General features: G+C 40.5%; 1 protein-coding gene across 1 annotated transcript in view; it reads right to left on the bottom strand.

The window, feature by feature from the left end:
- Nucleotides 1-19527, bottom strand: part of SPIDR (scaffold protein involved in DNA repair) — a 205297-nt gene that overhangs the window by 73669 nt on the left and 112101 nt on the right. The window lies entirely within an intron of this gene.

The following is a 19527-nucleotide window of genomic DNA, read 5'->3' as shown; positions in this document are numbered from 1 at the left end:
CATGCAGGGATTTCTTGCCTATTAGATTACGGTAATGGTTGCAGAATCTCTAAATACACAGTAAATTAATGCCAAAGCATGTATCAACTTTGGGATTATTTCATATGTTAGTATCACAATCATACATTTAGAAATACACTTTTTATACTCACAGGATAAAAATCTAATGAAGTCAGCTAACAAAAACAATCAGTAATCTCATTTTCTTGAGACCATCAAAACAGAAACAAAATTCACTTAATGATTTTATTGCAGGCTGTGTTTTTCTACTATTAGATTTGTATCGCTTAGGAGTAAAACAAGGCCCCCTGCCTTGGCAGCAAATCTAAGCTGACCTAAGTTCAGAAGTAACTTCAGGACTTCAGTCTTCAGACTGTTCAACAGTCATATTATGGAGATGAAGCAAGTTTTCACATCTATGACATTATTTGTCACTATGCAACGGTACAAAGTTAAAAAAACAAACCAAACCGAAACAAACCCCACTCAAAAATACTTATCTCTAATCTCAGTCCATACTAATTTCTGATCTCAGTCCATACAATATCTTGACCATGGTCTGTTTTATAAGAGACTCCTTCATTCTCTACAGAATGGATAGCTAAATGGAAATTAATGCATACATAGTTTCAGAAGAATAGGAAGAGTTGCAGCAGGTTATTAAATATAATCCCCAGTTTTTTATAATTAGGAAAATAATCTCTGCGTTTTCTCTATTAGGAAAATAATTAGGAAGATGATCTCTGCCTTTTAGAAAAAAAGTACACATTTAAAACTAAGCTTGCAACTTAAAACTATGACTCATACACAGAAATTATAAAAAAGATATATTGCTTCTATCTGTGAACACTCAGGGAAGTTACGATTTGAAACAGAAAATTCGCGAAATGTTGCAGCATAAAATGAAGTACTGAACTTCACCACGATGCCTTACTGCCGTCTGTGAGCTCTTCAGATCTAAGTGAGCAGTAGTTCATCCCTAAGGGACGCTGAGTCCCTTGACTCCAGGTGAATTTGCTAACAAAAGTCTCGGTTAGGCAGAGCATGACAGTAGCTCACAAGACTGCCAAACTGACACTGCCTGACAATTTTCTGCATTACAGGATTAAAACTGAGGAATTAGCTTGGTCAGCAAACCAAGACAACTCTGATTTTCTGAGATTTTTAAACTGTCACTACCCCTTTTTTTCTAAAGGACAAAAATATATACTGTCTGCTACCGACCTCAGAAGTTTGGGTTGTCTTTATATGCAGATGTGGAATGAAAATTTTAGCACCTACTTTCTTGAGACGTCTGCGTTCAGACCCAAAGTAAACAGGAAATCTCTCTGAACACGAGACTGTTACGTCACTAATGTCAGAAGAATGTTTGCTTGATCTAAATCATCTCATTCTCTAAAAAAATACTGACGTTAGTAGCAAATCATTCGCAGGAACTCTGAGGTTTATGGTTTTATTTTTATTTTCCTGTGCAGATATGTGATCAGCTTTTTTTTTTTGAGGCAGGTCGGTTTTACTGATACCCAAATTACATGTACCGTGGTTTTGCTATGCCTGGACTACGTTTATAACCACCAAGAGCCTTCTCGGCTGAGTTTTCATCATGTCTTGACATGGGTAATGCGTAAATTAATGGCTATGCGGCATTTCCACAAAGCAAAAAAGGGACATACATATACTGTCAGGAGAAGCCCCCGATTTCTTAGCTGCAACTAGTTCACCAAATGCACTCTCCTTCAGGAATCATTTGTTTTAGACCTGCATAGGTATCCACAGACTTAGCAGCAACTCTTCAGTTAGGTCAGAGGAATAAACATAGCAGTCTACTTAAATCTTCCCTCTTTCTCAACGGACACATTCCTCACAATAGGAAATGAAAAGGACCAGCAATAAATAGAAATAATAACCAATGAAATGAAAGAAACAAGAAATAAGTTTGTAATAAAGCTCACTATTTTGTGTACAGGTGGATGGCTAAATGGAAATATTCTATATTTATATATGCATATATGTAATATATATAACATATATTCTATCTAATATATAATAAAGATATATTCTATTATATATATTATTCCCAAATTATAGATATATATTCTTCAATATGAAGAATAGAATTATTAATATAATATGAATGAATGGAATGAAAACTCTGTCCTTTTCCAGAAATTCTTCCTAGTATTGCTCAGCTCAAACAAGCTCTGCAGGAATGGGAATTCTGCAGACATGGCAAAAAACTCTGCATTGCCATTGTATATTACTCATACTGTTCTCTTTGCAATAAAGGCAACCATGTTAGAAACGCACATCCACCCCTTAATTCTTTTTGTCTGCTTGAAAGATACAGACTGGTGCAAAGAAAGCCTACCAAGCTGGAACAGCTGGGGGGAAAAAAAATCACTTTCCCCAGCAATCCCTGCGTCCCTGAGCTGCATGTGTTGCCCCGGTGCCTGAGACATCATAACCGATCACCTCAACCTTCTGTATCTCTTTCAGCTGCAGACTCTCTACAGCCAGAAGCAGCCCTACTCAGTCAGATACAGAGTACAGCCTGTGGCATCCTCTTAACAGATAAAGTGTTAAATGGGTATTTTAAGTCTTCTGTGACCTCTCCTAAATGTCTTCTTTTCTATCTGCTTCATTATATTTAAAAGCTTATTTTCAAAGAATGAGACAGCATCTCATTCAGCAAATCACACACAGACAACAGAAAGAAAATAAAATTCACTACAGACTTTAAAAATCCCAACCCTCTCTTGTACTTTTCTGATTTTCTTCTTGCTCAGCAAAGAATATTTAAATGTTGGATTAGTAGTCAACTTCCTTAATAACTGCCTTTAGAGGAAAGGTCATTTGTAATGACCTGAAGTAGAGACTGTGAACTTTTTATACTACAGGGCATTTTTTTTCCTGGTATGCAGACAACCAGCAATTGCCGTAACTGGTCACATGCTAAAGGAACATGAGGCAATAATGTTATTTTTTTTGTTTTCCAGCAGCAGCTTGCTTCTCTCTCCAAGGACGTAGCTTGCTTTTTCTCTTCCTCCCTCCTATGATGAAATGGCTATCTGGCAGAGTAGAAACAGGAGATGTCCTTGCCTACGTCTCCGTTAATCGTGGTCTATCAGCATTCGAGTAGGAAACACTGCAGAAACGTACAGCACGGCACAGTGTAAAGTAGACGAAGTTTCAACTTGAGGCAGGTCTTCATCCTGCTGCCGAATAGTCGGCAGGTTTGCAGTGCGGTCTGCCCCGCGCAGCCCATCCTCAGGCTCAGCCAGCGAGAAGTTGTGACTCTATGGCAGCAGCAAGCTCACAAACCACATGCTTCCGCTCAGTTCTGCTGACATCAAACGGCGGTGCTGGTTCATGAACTTAAGATGACTCTGGATCACTTTAAATTAGAGAACATATTTTTTTGTTTGCTCTCCCTGGGTATTTTATTGGGCCTTTTTTTCTTTTCTTTCACAAAGTGTTAAATGCCTAGAGCATTTTTTGGAAAAGTACACCGCATTAACTGAATGCTCTTAACATTTCAGTGACCTACAACATGCACTGTAATTATGAAACAGGCTAATTTCAAGTCTCAGAACAATGATTTCTGCATAAAGAAGGTTTAAAGCCCACCAAGTAGAACAACAGTAGTACATGCAGGACAAGAGCATGCTAGAGCCTTACACTGCTGCCCAGAAGCATGAGGAATCATCCCCCACAGGAACACCATACAGGGCCCATCCCTAACTTCCTAGGAATCACTTATTTTATCTGATATGGAGGAAGTTGCTTATGCTGCCTCTCACTTGGGGTTGAATCCCATTTGCAATGTTTTACCTGTGAAAAACTGTAATATGTCCAAGAAATGTCTGAGCACCGAAATAATGATAATAACTAAAAAAAACCAACAAATTTCCCAGGTCCAGATAGATCTCTGCTCACCTACCACCCAAGGACAATAACTACCTTCCCAATATGTCAGCCAAATCAAAAAGCCATTTGGAACAGATCTACCTTCTGCCCTGCCTAGACATTGCCCAAGCACAGAATTTTCATCCATGAGTGAGTAATCTCACCACTCGCATATGAGCCTCCATCAGCATCATTTACCACCGCTTGAACGATGTGTATGAATACTGTGTTTGTGAGATCACACTTTCATAAAGCAAAACTTCTTCCCCTGTCCCAACCTCAAAGACAGAAAACAAAAATCAGCTGGTATCTCTTTCTTTGAAATTATCTTATTCAAAGCAGTACACTGTTGTGGAACAAGTTCTCAACGTTGATTGTACTCTTTTCTCCATGAAGAAATACTATTACCCATCTAGACCAATGTCCAGAGTCATACATGTCACATACACAACTGTAAACTGTGTCAGGTTTCCAAAGAAATGTAGCATCAGCACCTCAGAATAGCAGCTTTGCAGAAGATGTACCAACAAAAAGCTACTCAAGCTATGTCTGAAATGTCTACTTTTAGAGTATGATGCATTTTGTTTGTGAATAGCTACATATTTGTTTTGTTATCCTACTGGAAAAATATTTTGTCTGAGGACTCCTTCCATGAGTACAACACACAAAGAAAATAATACATAGCTTTTAAATTTACATATTGTTACAACCCAATCTGTTACCATTTTTCACTCAACCTTAAGTAAAAAGCAAACTCTTAAGGAAATTGGTAACACAACTCAAGTGATAATAATAAGAAAAATCTTCTCTATGGCAGCACACTGTATTTTTCAACAAAATTACTTGTAAACCTAAGAAATCACTCCAGCAAGAAATTACGGTACACAAAGCCAACACTTTTATCACTCTATCATTTTACTAATTTCAAAGTAATCATATAAACTAACCACTGGCTTGCCATAGCACTGCCTTTTGAAATGTGACACCCTGTAGCACAAAAAAAAGTTGCATGGAAATTTTCACATTGAAGAAGAGCACTGCTATAAAAAGCTTGTGGTTAACATCATGCACTATTATATCACACACCCAGTGCTCTCACCTCTGCAGGGAGGTGCGGTGCGTGCTAACTGAAGAGGATGTACAGGTCTTCTGATGTAGGAAAGCGCAGATGGATATCAAAGCAAATCTCATCCACCTCCAGAAAATTACTGTAATACCAAGCTTTACCAAGACTGGAAAGCAGGGAAGTTTCTCAGAGCTCCCCACCAACCACTTGCTTTGGCTATGAAGAAAGCACCTGAAATTTCTAGCATTCTGGACCACAATTTATCATGACAAAGCTTAACCTTTGGCACCACCAAACATAAAATTCCTCCCACAGGCTGCGCTTACACACAAACTGGCACGAAAACAGTCTCTTGAGCTCACTGGGGTAATACTTTTGAGAGAACTTGCTAAAATCTACTCCAACAGTGATGCTGAGATTTTTTTTAATACCTAACACGTCAGGCAGAAAACAATTTTTAAAGGATGTAAAGTTCTATTATTAAAATAAACTGCACACCATAAAGCATTAAACAAGAAAGTTGCTTTAAAAACAAAATAAAAACACTCCCACACGCACAGTATGAGGGTGTTACAAGTAACAAGGGAGATATAAATATCGTGGTTCTCTTTTCATAATCAAGACGTTATGAAAGAATTCCCATCTGTGTGTTTACCCCATATATCAACTTGTGTCTGACTGGCCACGAGCTCATTACTCAGATGACTTCTGCTCTCTGCTCCCAGTGCTAAACTGCACGTAGGGTTTGAGGTGGCTGAAGGAGGATGGCTGGAGCCATCAGAAAGTCCAGGGATATGTCAGAGGGATTCTGAAAGGTGAAAAAAGGGAAGCAAGCAAACTGCAAAGTGACATCATATTAAAACTTGTGGTGAATGTTAGAGATAACAAAAATGGCTGTACTGGTATGAGATCAGAGGCCCATCTACCTCATATTCTAGCTTACAGCAGCAAACAGCAGATGTTTGAGGAAGACTACAAAAATAAAAGCAAGCATCTAGTGAAAGTTCTCCAGAACACTCTCTAATAACTTCTAAGAACTTTCAGTTTAGGGACTTCCTAAGGCAGAAGTAATAACTTTGTAGTTAACAGTCCTTGGTAGACTTTTCTTCCAGGAACTTATATGCTTGCTTTTTTACCATTTGTACACTTACAACATCCTGCAGCATCCACAGTGCTCTACAGGCTAATTACACTCATGTGAGAACCCACTTCCTTTTATTTGTTTTGATCTGTCACCTAGTGGTTACATTACTGACCCCACTTCTTGCTTTTAAGAGGCAGCGAACAACCATCCTTCTCCGTGCACTTCCTAATACAAACCTTTATCACATCCTCTCCCAGCCACCGCTTTTTCAAGGTGAAAAGCCCTAGTCATCTTAGTCATTTCTCATAGGGAAGCTGCTCCACGCCTCTCCTTGTCACTCTTCCCTGATATTTTTCCACTTCTGCTACATATTTTTGATTTGGGAGACTGAAATTACAACCTAAAATTGCGCCATGAATTTCTACAGTGACATCATGATGTTTCTGATTCCATTTCTAGTAAGACTTACTATTCTATGTATTCTTCTGATTATAGAATCATAGAACGTGTTGGGTTGGAAGGGACCTTTAATGGTCATCTAGTCCAACCCTCCTGCAGTAAGCAGGGACATCTTCGACTAGATCAGATTGCTCAGAGCCTCATCAAGCCTGGCCTTGAATGTCTCCAGGGATGGGGCCTCCACCACCTCTCTGGGCAACCTGTGCCAGTGTCTCACCACCCTCATTGTAAAGAACTTCTTCCTAATGTCTAATCTAAACCTACCCTGCTCTAGTTTAAAACCATTGCCCCTCGTCCTATGGCTACATGCCCTTGCAAACAGCCCCTCCCCAGCTTTCCTGTAGGCCCCCTTTAGGTACTGGAAGGCTGCTGTAAGGTCTCCCTGGAGCCTTCTCTTCTCCAGGCTGAAAAATCCCAACTCTCTCAGCCTGTCCTCATAGCAGAGGTGCTCCAGCCCTCTGATCATCTTTGTGGCCCTCCTCTGGACCTGCTCCAATAGGTATACAGAGGTATATTGGAAAGATGAAAGTCCTTGCTATTTAAAAAAAAAAAAAAGTACACACATCTCTGTTTCTACATTTCTTTAAAATCTTCAACATCTACCAACCCAATGAGCTAAGTTTACCTACCACAATTCTCTGTGTTGCACAGTCATATGAATACAGCTCCTCGAAACTAATTATAAGCCAAGTTGAAAGAAGGGGGAAAATACCAGGCAAATCATTACAGAAATAAAACCTCAGAAGAATTTTTTCTGTATTTTCCTAGAGAACCAAAGAAAACAGAATTGCTTGAAGCACTATTATAAACATACTAAAACTTCTACAAGCCTGATACAAACACACCCACCAAAACAGGGGGCCATTGATAACGTTTAGAAACTGGGAAGAGTCCTGGCAGCAATGAGGTTGTGACATACGGTCATGCATGGAGGGACGGTTCTTGGACAACCCACTTCAGCTAAAGAGCTCTGCAGAAGCAACACCCTTACAAGAGAAAGGAGCATTTTGGAGTGTGGGTATCTCACTATTGCACCCAGCCCTCTCCTGCCAAAAAGAGCAGAAACAAAGCCTTTGAAGTTGTGGGAAAACACCTGTGAAAACATACAGATTTTGGAGAAAACCAGTGAGAGAGACAGAAGGGAGAAGGTGTGCCATCATGGAAATCTTGGCCCTGGCAAAGCAAAAAACCCTGAAGTGTGAAGTTAGAATGACATTCCAAGAACAATTAGCCAGTACAGAGAAATGTTTATACAATAAAAGGTGAAAAAACTCCTCTACACACATGTTTCCCAAGCAAACAACTGTAAGCTGATCAGGGGCTTAAACATATCGCATATTGTTTAATAAAGGATGTCAGCCCTATTCTCAGGCCTGGAAGCTGCATACCAAGTTTCAGAAGCAGGGATTTTGCAGCCAAATTTGAAAACCTGAGAAATATGAACCTAAAGAAGGACTGCTGACTGCCTTCTTATAAAGGAATCATCATGCTTTTTTTTTGTTTTTCCTTTCTATACTTTTCACTCTGTATGTACTTCAGTAAATAACAGCAAATACAATATCACTGTACAATATGCCAAGCTTTACAATACGTACACAGGATCAAACTGGCCCCTGCTTTTATGTAGAGTCACGTGCTATCACAGGCAAAACCAGGAGAAATAAATCTTTGACAAAACAATCAGGCTCCAGCAAAACTATCTGCCTTTCCTCCTGACTACTCCCACTATGACTGAAATACTATTGGTAAGAAACCATCTTCTAACTCCAAAGAGAAATATGTTTGTGCCAGCTGATATTCATTCCTATGTGAGCTGAAATTCTTCATTTTTCCCACTTTGGTGGCAAGACCCTCCCTGCTTGCTTATCTATTTATTTTATTTTTTATTTAAAAGAGTGTCCTCTTCTTGTTCAGCCAGGCCAAGAGCCAGCTTCTCTTAGTCTCCTTTCCCAAGGAGCACACCCTGGTCTGCAGCTACCTGGCTAGGCCCTTCCTGCGCTGCTCCTCCAGGTGCTGGCACTCTGCAAGGGAGGAGAGAGCTTCACTCTCATATTCATCTGCAATTCAAGATGGACCTAAATCAAAATTATTCTCTTGCTTGACTGCATCACTGAACAGGATGTGGAAAAAACGTATATAAATGCAATAACACTAGTGCATTCTTGCTTTAAGTTGTACAAGTAAATATATTTAGGATATTGTATTTTAACACATATTTATGCACCTGTTTTTAAAGCAAAGTTACTTGTGTTCTGTATTTTCCTCTTTATCGGTTGTTTCAAAAAAAAAAAAAAAGAAAAGAAGCATACCTGAAATCAGTGCAAAACTGTCTCGTACAAATGCTGTTTGAAGAGGAGTCTTTGGGCTCATTTCCTGTACGTAAAAGTGCTCAGCTGAAAAAACGTCCAGGGCATGATTCCTGGACTATGATGCAGAAAAAAAGAGGAGCTCCCTGACTTAGTTAACATCAGAGGGAAGACACAAGGGAGTCATCAAGGGAAAAGAGGCCATTCTGTGACTCTAGTATGTGCGTGCACATACACACAAAAGTACATACACATGTGTGCGCGCTCCTTTCCCTCCCCTGCCTTGCCCCTGCCCCGGTGGGGCGGGTGAGCTGGCGCAACATCCCCTCAAGGGAACAGCTCTTGAAAGATCTGATACGGCATTTTTACATTCAACTGACTGCATGCAACATTCCTTTCAAAAAAAATATTATCTGTTTGCTTGCTTGAAGCGTCACAAAGATAATATTCACGTCTATGACCCTGACTGTCTCTGGTCAAGAGGCAGAGAGATTGTGCAGACTGCGTTGCTTTCCAGCACCCCTGGGACGCCCGCCAGAGAACAGCGCTGCCGTCTCAGAGGAGAGGGTCAGACCCCTCGGCCTTTGGCTAATGCTGTTAGCAGTCCCTCTGGCTAAGCGCTGAGAAGGAGAATGGCATGCACGGGAGACTTGCCTTCCTCAGCCTTACACCTGTGATAATGACATACAGAGCAAAACCACCGGAGTCCTAAATTTGGGGAGAGAATATTATTTTTTTCTATAGAGAACCTTACCCTCAGATCACTTGTCTTCCCATTTCTTCTTTATCATTGTTGTCCTCCAAATTCCTACACTACCATCCTCTTTAAGTATCTGCCAAAACATTCACATCTGTTTTCTACATTGTGGCCACATGTACACGTGGGCTGAAAATCTTACAAAGAATCTTCTTTAAACACAACTTCATCGTTCAGATATTGTTTGGGCAACCAGCTATAGAGCAAACAGCATTACAGAATCTCATTTCAAAGCCTGATTCAACTACAGCAGCACTCATTTTAAAGTGAATTTAACTTACTGTCCTTCCCATAAAAACTTGCCTAAGTGTATTTTAAAAGAAATGTTGCCAAGTGCAGAAATGCAACCTCTGCCCTTGGAAGTCCTTGAACTAAAGTTTGCTGAAGGCTGGCAGGTTAATCCAGGGAAGAATCTGTCTCTGTTTGCCCAGTCCTTCTATTCCCCCACCAATATGCACTCCTGGAGATAGAGTGCCCAGATAGACAGAACCACTATCTCACCTGATAGGGCTAGTCTGTTCATCACACCCGCCCCGTTTTGCCTCTATGCCAATAAAGGCATAGCCTAACAGAAAAGCAGATCATGAAAATCAGTTAAGCATTATGTGCATTTTTAGTTTGTCTCAAGCTCATCCCATCAGGACACTGTTCAGTATAATACCTTCTGCTACCACAGAACACGACCACAACTGATCACGTATTGACAGTAATAAACCTATGTTTGTATGGCTATGTATATGACTACACAAATCCCTAATTTTATAAACTTGTCACGGAATGCATGAAAGGCTTGAGATTCAAGCAGATTTCACTTTATTTTATTCTAAACTTGTTCTGGCGCTGCCATTTTTATTAAAGTCTACTCTATAAAGGTTAAAACAAAAAGAGTTTGAAAAAATTCCAAGACCCTAATAAACCCAAGAGTGTCTGCCCAATAGAGAGCACCAAAATACGTACCACCCACAACAGCTCTCCGTAAATGTAAACCCTCCTAAGCCAAACCCTCCCCCTTTCACTTCAGAAAGTAGGGGGCCTTTACAGGGCGCCCTGAATGTCTGGCTTTGTCTGATCAGGAGAGCACACGTTAGTTTAGAAAGCCTCCTGAAGTCATCCAGGGAGTTTCTCTTCCATGCTGTCAGAGGGTATCCGGCACACACTAAACACAATTGTGGCAGCTTAGCAGTCATTTGTACGGCCTTTTCCAAGCTACCCTTTTCGGGTTCTTAAATCACCAAAAAACAGGCCTAACAGCCATCAAGCAATTTTTAACATGAGGTAAAATTACATGTCCATTACAAAATAAGTGCTTATGCGCAAGTTTGTCCGACTTCTATTTAGATAATGCAGCCTCTGGAGATCACTGTTGCATTTTAGTAACAGGATCCACATGAGGGGCAAAAACACTTGCAACTTTTTGAGTAGGCATAGAGAAGGAAAAAAAGGCCACGCTAGACCAGAAAACACAGCAAAAGAATATTGAAAATCAGTAATTCATGCAGCAGAATGAATGGCTGGTAAAATTTTAAGCAAACACTTTGCCTCTCTGCTCACCTGTATCATCGTCTCTGAGGCTGAGCTTTTACAGGCTTCCATCGCACCTAGGCTCGGACTGTATCAAGCACGCTGCACTTTCTGAAAGGGTAATAATATCTTTTCGCTACCATAACAGACTCAGGCGTACAGAGAACACTGCAGGTGAGAAGATTAAAAAAAAATAATAAAATCATCCATCTAAATACAGACTACTGAATGCTGTCTTCTGTTTTTGTTTTGTTCTTGCCTTTTTTTTTCCTTTCTTCCCAGAAAGATTCTTGCCAGCTGTTTCGCTGTTTCTCAGTATTCCAACAACGAGCGAACATCACCCCGTGGTGCCGGATCTCAAAGGCAGAGTTATGATTAACAGTGTCATGATTAAGCGCCAGCTGAACAGGCGCAGCCACGAAACCAGACTCTGCGGCTGAGAGCTCACGGTCCCACTCAGGATCCTCCCGAGCGCTGAAATTTTCACGCTCTTCCCCTGTGAGCCAGGGAAAGGGATGGCACTTCCAGAAAGAACAGAACACAGAGTCACCCTTGGATGACAAAAAGGGTTTCGACATTGAGACCGATGAGCACTGTCCGGTTCCCCAGTCAAAGGACATCGTTCAGCTCTATCCCGATACAGGCACAGGGAACCCATGCATGGGAAACACAGGTCAGGCGGAGACCTGCAGGACAAGGACTGTGGGTATGCACAGCCACGGTACCTCATGCTCTATACGGAAAACATTGCAGAGGCTGGCACATTCTTCAAAGTTTTGTGAAATAATTATTACTATTTAGTTCAGTATAATTTACAGTAAGTAAATAAATAAAATAGATAAATTCACTTGCTATGTCCCTTAACCTCACCTATTTACCTTGAAAACAAATTCAGTCAGTTTTACTTTCAGTGCTCCTTCCTGCCAGATTAAGGATGCTACAGGGCACACATTATTTGATAAAAGCAATTCTATCTACTGGCATATACCTATGTGTTTGTTTTATGCCACGGAAATATCCCTACGATTTTCACAGAAACTGGATATAAAAGTTACATATGGAAAAAGCAGTACCTGAGGATCCCCTCCTCCCAAACTGTAAACATAGCAAGAGACTTCTAATGTTTGTTTGAAAACACTTGTCCTAAGTGATAATCCTGATGGAAAAAAGGAAGTAATTTTGCTTACTCTCTGCCTTCAGGTGGCTCATTAAAACACCTCCTATAAAAGAAGAGGATATGAGTCTCTCCTGAGAACTTTATGCTTACACTAACCGTCTTTGGGGAAGGATCCTGGCAGCAAAAGAGTGTAAACTCAATTTCTTGTTTTAATTTTGATTTTAATTTGTCAGCAAAACCAAAGTTCATAAAGAAGGCAAATTTTGACAAATTGCAACTGCCACGAGCTCTGCTAAGAGCAGGATGTAACATGAATGTAATTCTTCAAGAGAACAAATTATAATCATTGCATCCAAACAAAAATGCTTACGTTAATAAGTTTATTCTATAGTTTGCCAACTCTTCAGGCTGGGTGCTAAGGAGAATTTGCTAATGGGAATCTCACTTTTCACATTTCATATGATAAAGTGATCTGCAGCACATCTACTACATGTCAGCAGTACAAGATGACAGTTGTCCTATCGGGGTTTTTTGGATTACAATTAGCCCTTTCTTTCTCTATAGTTATAACACCTTAAATCTGGGTGCATCTGTAAACAGAAAGAGGTAATATAAACAAAGCATCAGTCTTTCCAAACACAACCTTAGAAGCCTTGCTCGCCTACGTAACTTGAGCCAAAAAAGAAAATGATTGCTTATAAAAATAGTAATTTATTTGTATATCCAAAATAAAATACAGCACATATAATAGGTATATGGTAAGAATGCTTGCTGCTCACTTCAGCTACAGTACACTCATAAAATGAAACCTTTAAAATATACTATGTCACATGGATGAGCAGAGGCACAGTCTGCAGGGAAATGTGAAGTATTACATTAGACACTAAGATATCAGTAAATAGCTGGAGACGTTCCAAGCCTAAAACATTTCTCAGACATTTAAGACTGCGATTTGTCTAGCTAACCTTATGAACCGGTCCCCTGGCCTCTCTTTACAGTTGATGAGCAGAAGCGAACAACTTCAGAATGAGGTTCATTTGATGTCCTTAAGAGGAGAGGAGATACACTCCAGAAATGCCAATTTTCTTCTGTTTCCTACAGAAGGATTAGGGGCCCATACTTGCACAGCCGTACCACAGCTGCCTTGAGCTGTACGCTGCCAGCCATGCTGCTCGGGCAGGGCCAGCGCACCTTAGAGGCAATCTGTAACGCAGTAACCCCCTGCCAAAGCAGGAGAGATGAATTTTGCAGAGGTGAGATGTGCAGAGGTTCTCACAGCATCAGCTGCTCTCAACATTGCAAGCTCCACCATTACATCTCGGGAGGCTTCACTGGGTTGTGAAAAATTGTAACGAAACCTTACTACAAACCGGTCCCCGCCTCCTGTAATTAAATGTACCGCTTGCCCAAGAGGGAGATCTTCCTGCATCTCTGTCTCCTTGATGCTGGGAAGAGGGAGGTCTTCTCATCCACCTACTTTTGTGGATAGAGACACACAGCTAAGAGAAGAGATCTCTGTTACTATTTCTGCTTTCTTTTACTTTTCAACCATGAGAACACTGTAGTAGAATTGCATGAAAATTGAAGTAAATCACTCACAGACAAACCACACAGGTTTTTTCATGTCCCTGAAAGCCAAATCAGATGTCACACATCAAGGAAAACACCCACTGAGAAACCAGCATCGTATCACACCAAAGAATTACACACTACGTTCTCCTACGAATCTCCAAACTGTGGGAGCTAAACTGACAAATGGTTGCACAAACAGGAATAACATTAGCGCTTACCGCAGCCCCGTGCAGAAAAAGCACAAGTGACTCTGAAGAAGTGAACAGCACAGCAGATATGGTGAGGTTAAAGCCATGGCCATACAGCCAAGAACTTAATACATCCATGAGCATACGGTGTGCTGTAACCATTCATGCTCTTCTAGACCCAACTGCAGTGGCTGAACAGGATACCTACCCCTCACCCTACCCCTGGTCAGCACTGGGTACTGCCAGGACTTTACCACCCCTATCGCAGAGCTCTAATCCTTTCAGTGCAAAGCCAGCCAGGTTAGCATAAACTACTTTAAATCATCAGTTTCCACTCAGCTCTCAGATTTCACACTAATGTACATGAAGGACTTTTCACACATTCATCTCCACTGTCTGCTGGCATGGGGCAACGATCTCCATCAAGACGGCAGGCGTGAGCGGGCGTCTGCCACCCGCAGAGCAGGCAGCAGCGAGTGACGATCCGCACCACAGACAGACTCGCTGCAGCTCAAACCCGTCGCCTCACTTCCTTTCTGCCTTTTGCCCCTCTGCTACTCTAGGATATGCTTGATCCTGCTGAGCCAATGTAATGCATTAGAACAACAAAAACTCATACTCTTCCCCCCTCCCCATGTTTTTTTTTTTTAATTCTCTGATTAGTTTTCTAGTGGTTTAGTGATATGAACCACAAGCACTCAAGCCTTGCAAGAGGATTTCATGCTGTAAGCATCTGCAATGGCTAAACTTTACCCTATATCAAGACTTTACATAAGTCATAGAGATGTAAATTATGCTGGAAAGGGGTAAAAAAGGTTCTTCTGCATTTGTTCAGGATGAGCAATTAATTTGTCAGCTTTTTTCACTGTCAATCCACATTAGGGTGATAACTGTACATGCAGCTCACAGCATGCTTTCTGAACACTTCAAGCAGACATGACTTCTTGCTTCTGGGCTACGGTTTATCATCTTGTTTTTTTCTGCTCAATGCAATTATTTCTTTGAGAGGACAGAACAGAGTGAATGGGGATAAATCAGAGAAAAAAACAGGAGCCAAAATCCGTCACTGTCTACAACAAAAAACGCGTCACTAGCAACCACAAAGGATATTAAAATCAACAGATAAAGGTCAGATAAAGCACAAGATAAGGTAGTGCGTACATTAATATCTCAAAGATGCTATTACAAGGTTAATCAGTTATGCTGGCAAGATTTAGGTTTGAGTTATTTGGTGCCTGAGAAACAAAACCAAAATAATTTAGTTTTACTTTAAAAGCAAAACGTAGATCAGCCTCGAAATTACTACTTTACAAAACAAGATGAATACAATGCAATAAAATCAAAGTCTTTGAGGCATAGCTATCTTTAGAGATTTTTATACTAGTATGGCTATACACCATACAGGTAAGGGTGCTTTGCCTTAATTCAGCCCCAGGTCCCACCACTGTGCTGCCTCTCTTACAACCACGGGAAGTCAAACAGAGAGGTCGCATCAGAGTTTAGCTGCTCCAACGCAAAAAAGAAACCCAAATTTTTAACACAGAGAAGCCCCGTGCCGGCTGACGACAAATAGAAGAGTGCTTGGTTTATTACATTTTGGACCTTATTTAGTTACCTAGAATAGGACCTTTCCTTGCCTCCTTTCGGGAATGCTACCAAATACCACGAACTAGAGATTTATTTGCTTTTTCATCTGACAAAAATCAGAAGTTCAGGATTTGCATTAAGACTGTTTCTGCAATTTCTCTTCATTTTCGATCCTACTATATTTGTATGACTGAAACTTAAAAGTTGTGAAGAAAATAACAGCTGCCTGTTTTACCTAGAGGTTGGCTCCAGATTCTCACTGACTGTTCAACTCAAGGGTAGCTGATTCTTGAACTGAGGGGGAACTACTTAGGTTCATGCCATTACAACAAAGCAAAGAAAAAAAGCGATTGGCAGTATGTGTTCAGACAATCTCATTGTTGAAATGGCAGTTTTCACAGAAATAAATGTTGAGGAAGATATGCAGGTACAAACCAAAACACAATGCTTTTCCCATGGCCTGCCTTGCACTCATGGCAGTGTTCGCTTTTGAGCCCGCTCAGCGTAGCGAGCAGGTAAGTCACAAAGACAGGGTTAAGTCTAATTCTTCAGCCGGATACATCAAAGGGAAAGTTACCGTGAGTACAACGTAAGTCATATTTTAGTATTTAAGAGCCCATTTTAACTCCACCTTTATCAAACTATTAACTCTGCTACGTATTATTCACACAGCAAGTCTTAATCACCCAGACACTCTGCCAACTCTTTCCTCCCTGTTGAAATCAACCACACAAATCTAAAACGCCTATTTTCAACTAAAGTCTACTGAAACACACACTGCAGATGTTAGTGCCAAACGTTAAGCATAAAGTTTCATGTTTTACTAATTAAACATTTAGATGGCTCCGCGAGCCTGTCAATATCGGTGAGTCTCAGTGATATCAATCCCTCCCTGCACAGCCTTCAAGAGAAATGTCTTAGTCAGTTCATCGCTTTGTTGATTGTTTGTAGATGTATATGGGTGTATTGGCCTCTATCAGACAAAGAAAGTGCGTAAGGAAATTGAGGTAAAGCTAAACCGAAATAAGGACTTTCACATTTAGGACTGAAAACACTTGCTAGTTCCAACGCTTTCACTTAACTCACTGTAATAAAAAATGCTGCAGTGCAGCTCTGGAACTGCATTTCCAAAGTGCAATAATCTTGTTTTGCAGCTATTCACTTTGCAACAATGTTTTAAGAAGGTAATGGACAATTTAACTCCAAAATCGTGTATCTTATGCTATTAAACAATTACATTTTTTTTTTGCTCATCAGTGTTACTGCTCCACTGTAACTGATAAGCCACAGAAAATCTGGGAACAAGAGTTCGTTTTAAGCTATTCCTACAGATTTTAAGAGCACAACCATGCTTAGTGTAGAGTCAAAACAGAAAGGAGAACATCAGTGACATCTCTGAACCGCTGCTAAACTGAGAGATTTGCTGAACCAATTGAACATTTTTCTAAGCACGTAGCTTCAGTCCTCAGAACAAGAATGAGCTACTGAGATGATGACTGGGAACCCAGCAAGGGTAGCTCTGTGTCTAAGAGTGTAAGATCTCTCCTCTACTGAAAAAGGTGTTTTATAAAATTAAACCTGTTACTGCATCAACATCTAAAGATGCAGGTGGTAAGCCAGCTGAAAGCAATACCTAGTTCTTTAATAGTAGCTTTTCCTTGAAGATTTTAGAGCATTGCACAAAAATTAAAAAGCTCACCCAACAGTTTAAATAAACAGGTGTCTTATAACTCCTGCTATAATTAAAGTATTTCTCCTTTTATCTCATGAAATGAGAAATGAAGGTAGAGAGGATGGTAACTTGTCTAAAGCAACACAGAAAAGCAAGCTCTGGCTTCACAGTCCCCTCTCCCTGTGGTCCACCCCCCATCCCATCCTGACGTGTCTGTGGGTCGTGCTGCAAACCAGATCAAGAACTCATACAACTTGAAAAAGAAAGTAAATGAAAACTCCTGGCCTCAAAAAAATAAAGAAAAAAAAGAAAATCTTATAGCTGGAGCAGTCCCCTTGGTGGCTGGCAGAAGCGTTACGCTGGCAGAAGCGAGGTGTGCCATAGTGCGGGAGCAGGAACAAGCGGGAAGAGTTGGAGAAGGCTGGAATAGCCAAGGCAGGGGTGTATCATGGGCCTTGGCCTCGGGCGTCAGAGCGCCTGGCTCCCAGCAAAATCCTCTACCTCATACTCTTTACTGCCTTAAAACCCCCCACACCAATGAATACATTCGAAAGCCAACTTCCAAAGGAAACATGCTCTGCAATGCTTATGCTAATTGTGACTTGTTCCTTTGCAGTTGCGGTAGGCAGACAGGAACTGCTAGTGCATGCAATAGCTGTTTCCATCATTGTTCTTATAATATAACCTAGCTCCTGTCAAATCTGAAGCACGAAACGGTTCCAATCCCAAGCTAGCAAAAGTCAAAGAAGTAAGGTAGCACAAACACTAAAACTGCAATCTAAATGCTTTTCTCAAACTGTTCTGCCTACTTTCATGTCAGTGTAAGTCATTCACAATTTATCCAGAGTTAGTGTCAGTCTTCTTACAGCAAGGATTTACACTCTCTTTTCTTTAAAATAGAGCTTGTTATAAGGAAGCTCGTCATTACACCCAAGGCAGTGCTCTGAACCTTTCAGCAACTCCTGTCAAGTGTCTTGCGGCCGACAGAGAAGCTGTAGATATTTGTTCTATGGTAAAATGTGAGTGATCATGTCGAGAGTTTGATGGCCTCTCAGCAGATCACATTCAGGCTCTTTGATTAAAAAAAAGAAGACAACAGAAACCTTTGCCGCAGAACTGATGTCATTTCTTATACCAGTGTTTGGACACCAGCCTGGCAGAGACAGGTAAGCAAAGCCCTGCTGTTTGCTGTCACCATCACAGACAGCTTCTTGCAGGTAGCCAGCTCAGAACTAGCCAGTTACAGACCTGTGAGGTATAATAAAAACAAATAGTCCCAATCATAATATGAAGTATAGACAACAAAGCAAGAGAAAGAAAGAAGAAAAATAATGCATGCCAAACCACAAAAGAGTAAAGTAGGTGAAATATTCTACTGCTAATGCATTACAAAAGTGTAAGGGGATGATGCTGTCCAGAGAAATGCTTCTTGACTTCCCTTTCACATGAGAGGCAGGAAAAAATGCTTACAAGAAATCTAGAAATGGAGATGCTAAGTTTCAAACAGTAAATATTATAAAACTGAAACTGACAGGACTTGCACAGAAATGGTTCTGCTCATCATTGAGACAGTCCTTTAAATCACCAGAATAGACTGCACGCAGATGCACATAGTATGTTACCTCAACCTCTAACAGAATCCCATTTACTCTTTTGTTTTAAAGAGTTTTTTACTGTAAGTTGTGAAACCAAAAAAAACCCCAAATGCAAGGAGGCCAACCAAACCAACAGGCAGGAAATTACTTTTTTTTTTTTTTTGCTAAGCTTTTATGACAGTTCTTTACCCAGAATCACACTAGAGAGAAAAGCAAAATGGTTGCTCTCCTTACGATATCCTTTACTACTGCTAATGCAAAGAGAGATGAATTACCAATTAATGGTAAATCCTATATTGTCCAAGCAGAGACAAAACCTCCTTTCATTACGGGAAGTCAGAAATGGTTAGAAATTGGTGTGGACTGACATGATGTATTATCTGGATCGCAAGGAGATCAAAATAGCTGAAGTTCTTCATACCAGCTAAAACCTGAGCTTTGTGGGGGATACTCATCTTTGGCATACACATCTTCAAGTCAGCAAACTGCCTTCATTTGATTTTCAAAAAAACCTGTCAGGGTTTATCTGCTGAAGAATCCCCTTTTTCATTTAACACAAGGAATTAAGAAGTAATTACATTACGTTTACACATTTATAAATGATGGGTTGCCTTTTGTTAAGGGTACTGGATCCTTAATCCTTCCTTAATCTAATCAAAGAAGTTGGCAATAAATAAAGCACAAAGGGATGCGGCAG

Source organism: Chroicocephalus ridibundus, chromosome 2 (assembly GCF_963924245.1).
Source record: "Chroicocephalus ridibundus chromosome 2, bChrRid1.1, whole genome shotgun sequence".
Taxonomy (NCBI): domain Eukaryota; kingdom Metazoa; phylum Chordata; class Aves; order Charadriiformes; family Laridae; genus Chroicocephalus; species Chroicocephalus ridibundus.
The sequence above is the reverse complement of the archived record's forward strand: the minus strand, read 5'-3'. Positions and strand labels throughout refer to the sequence as shown.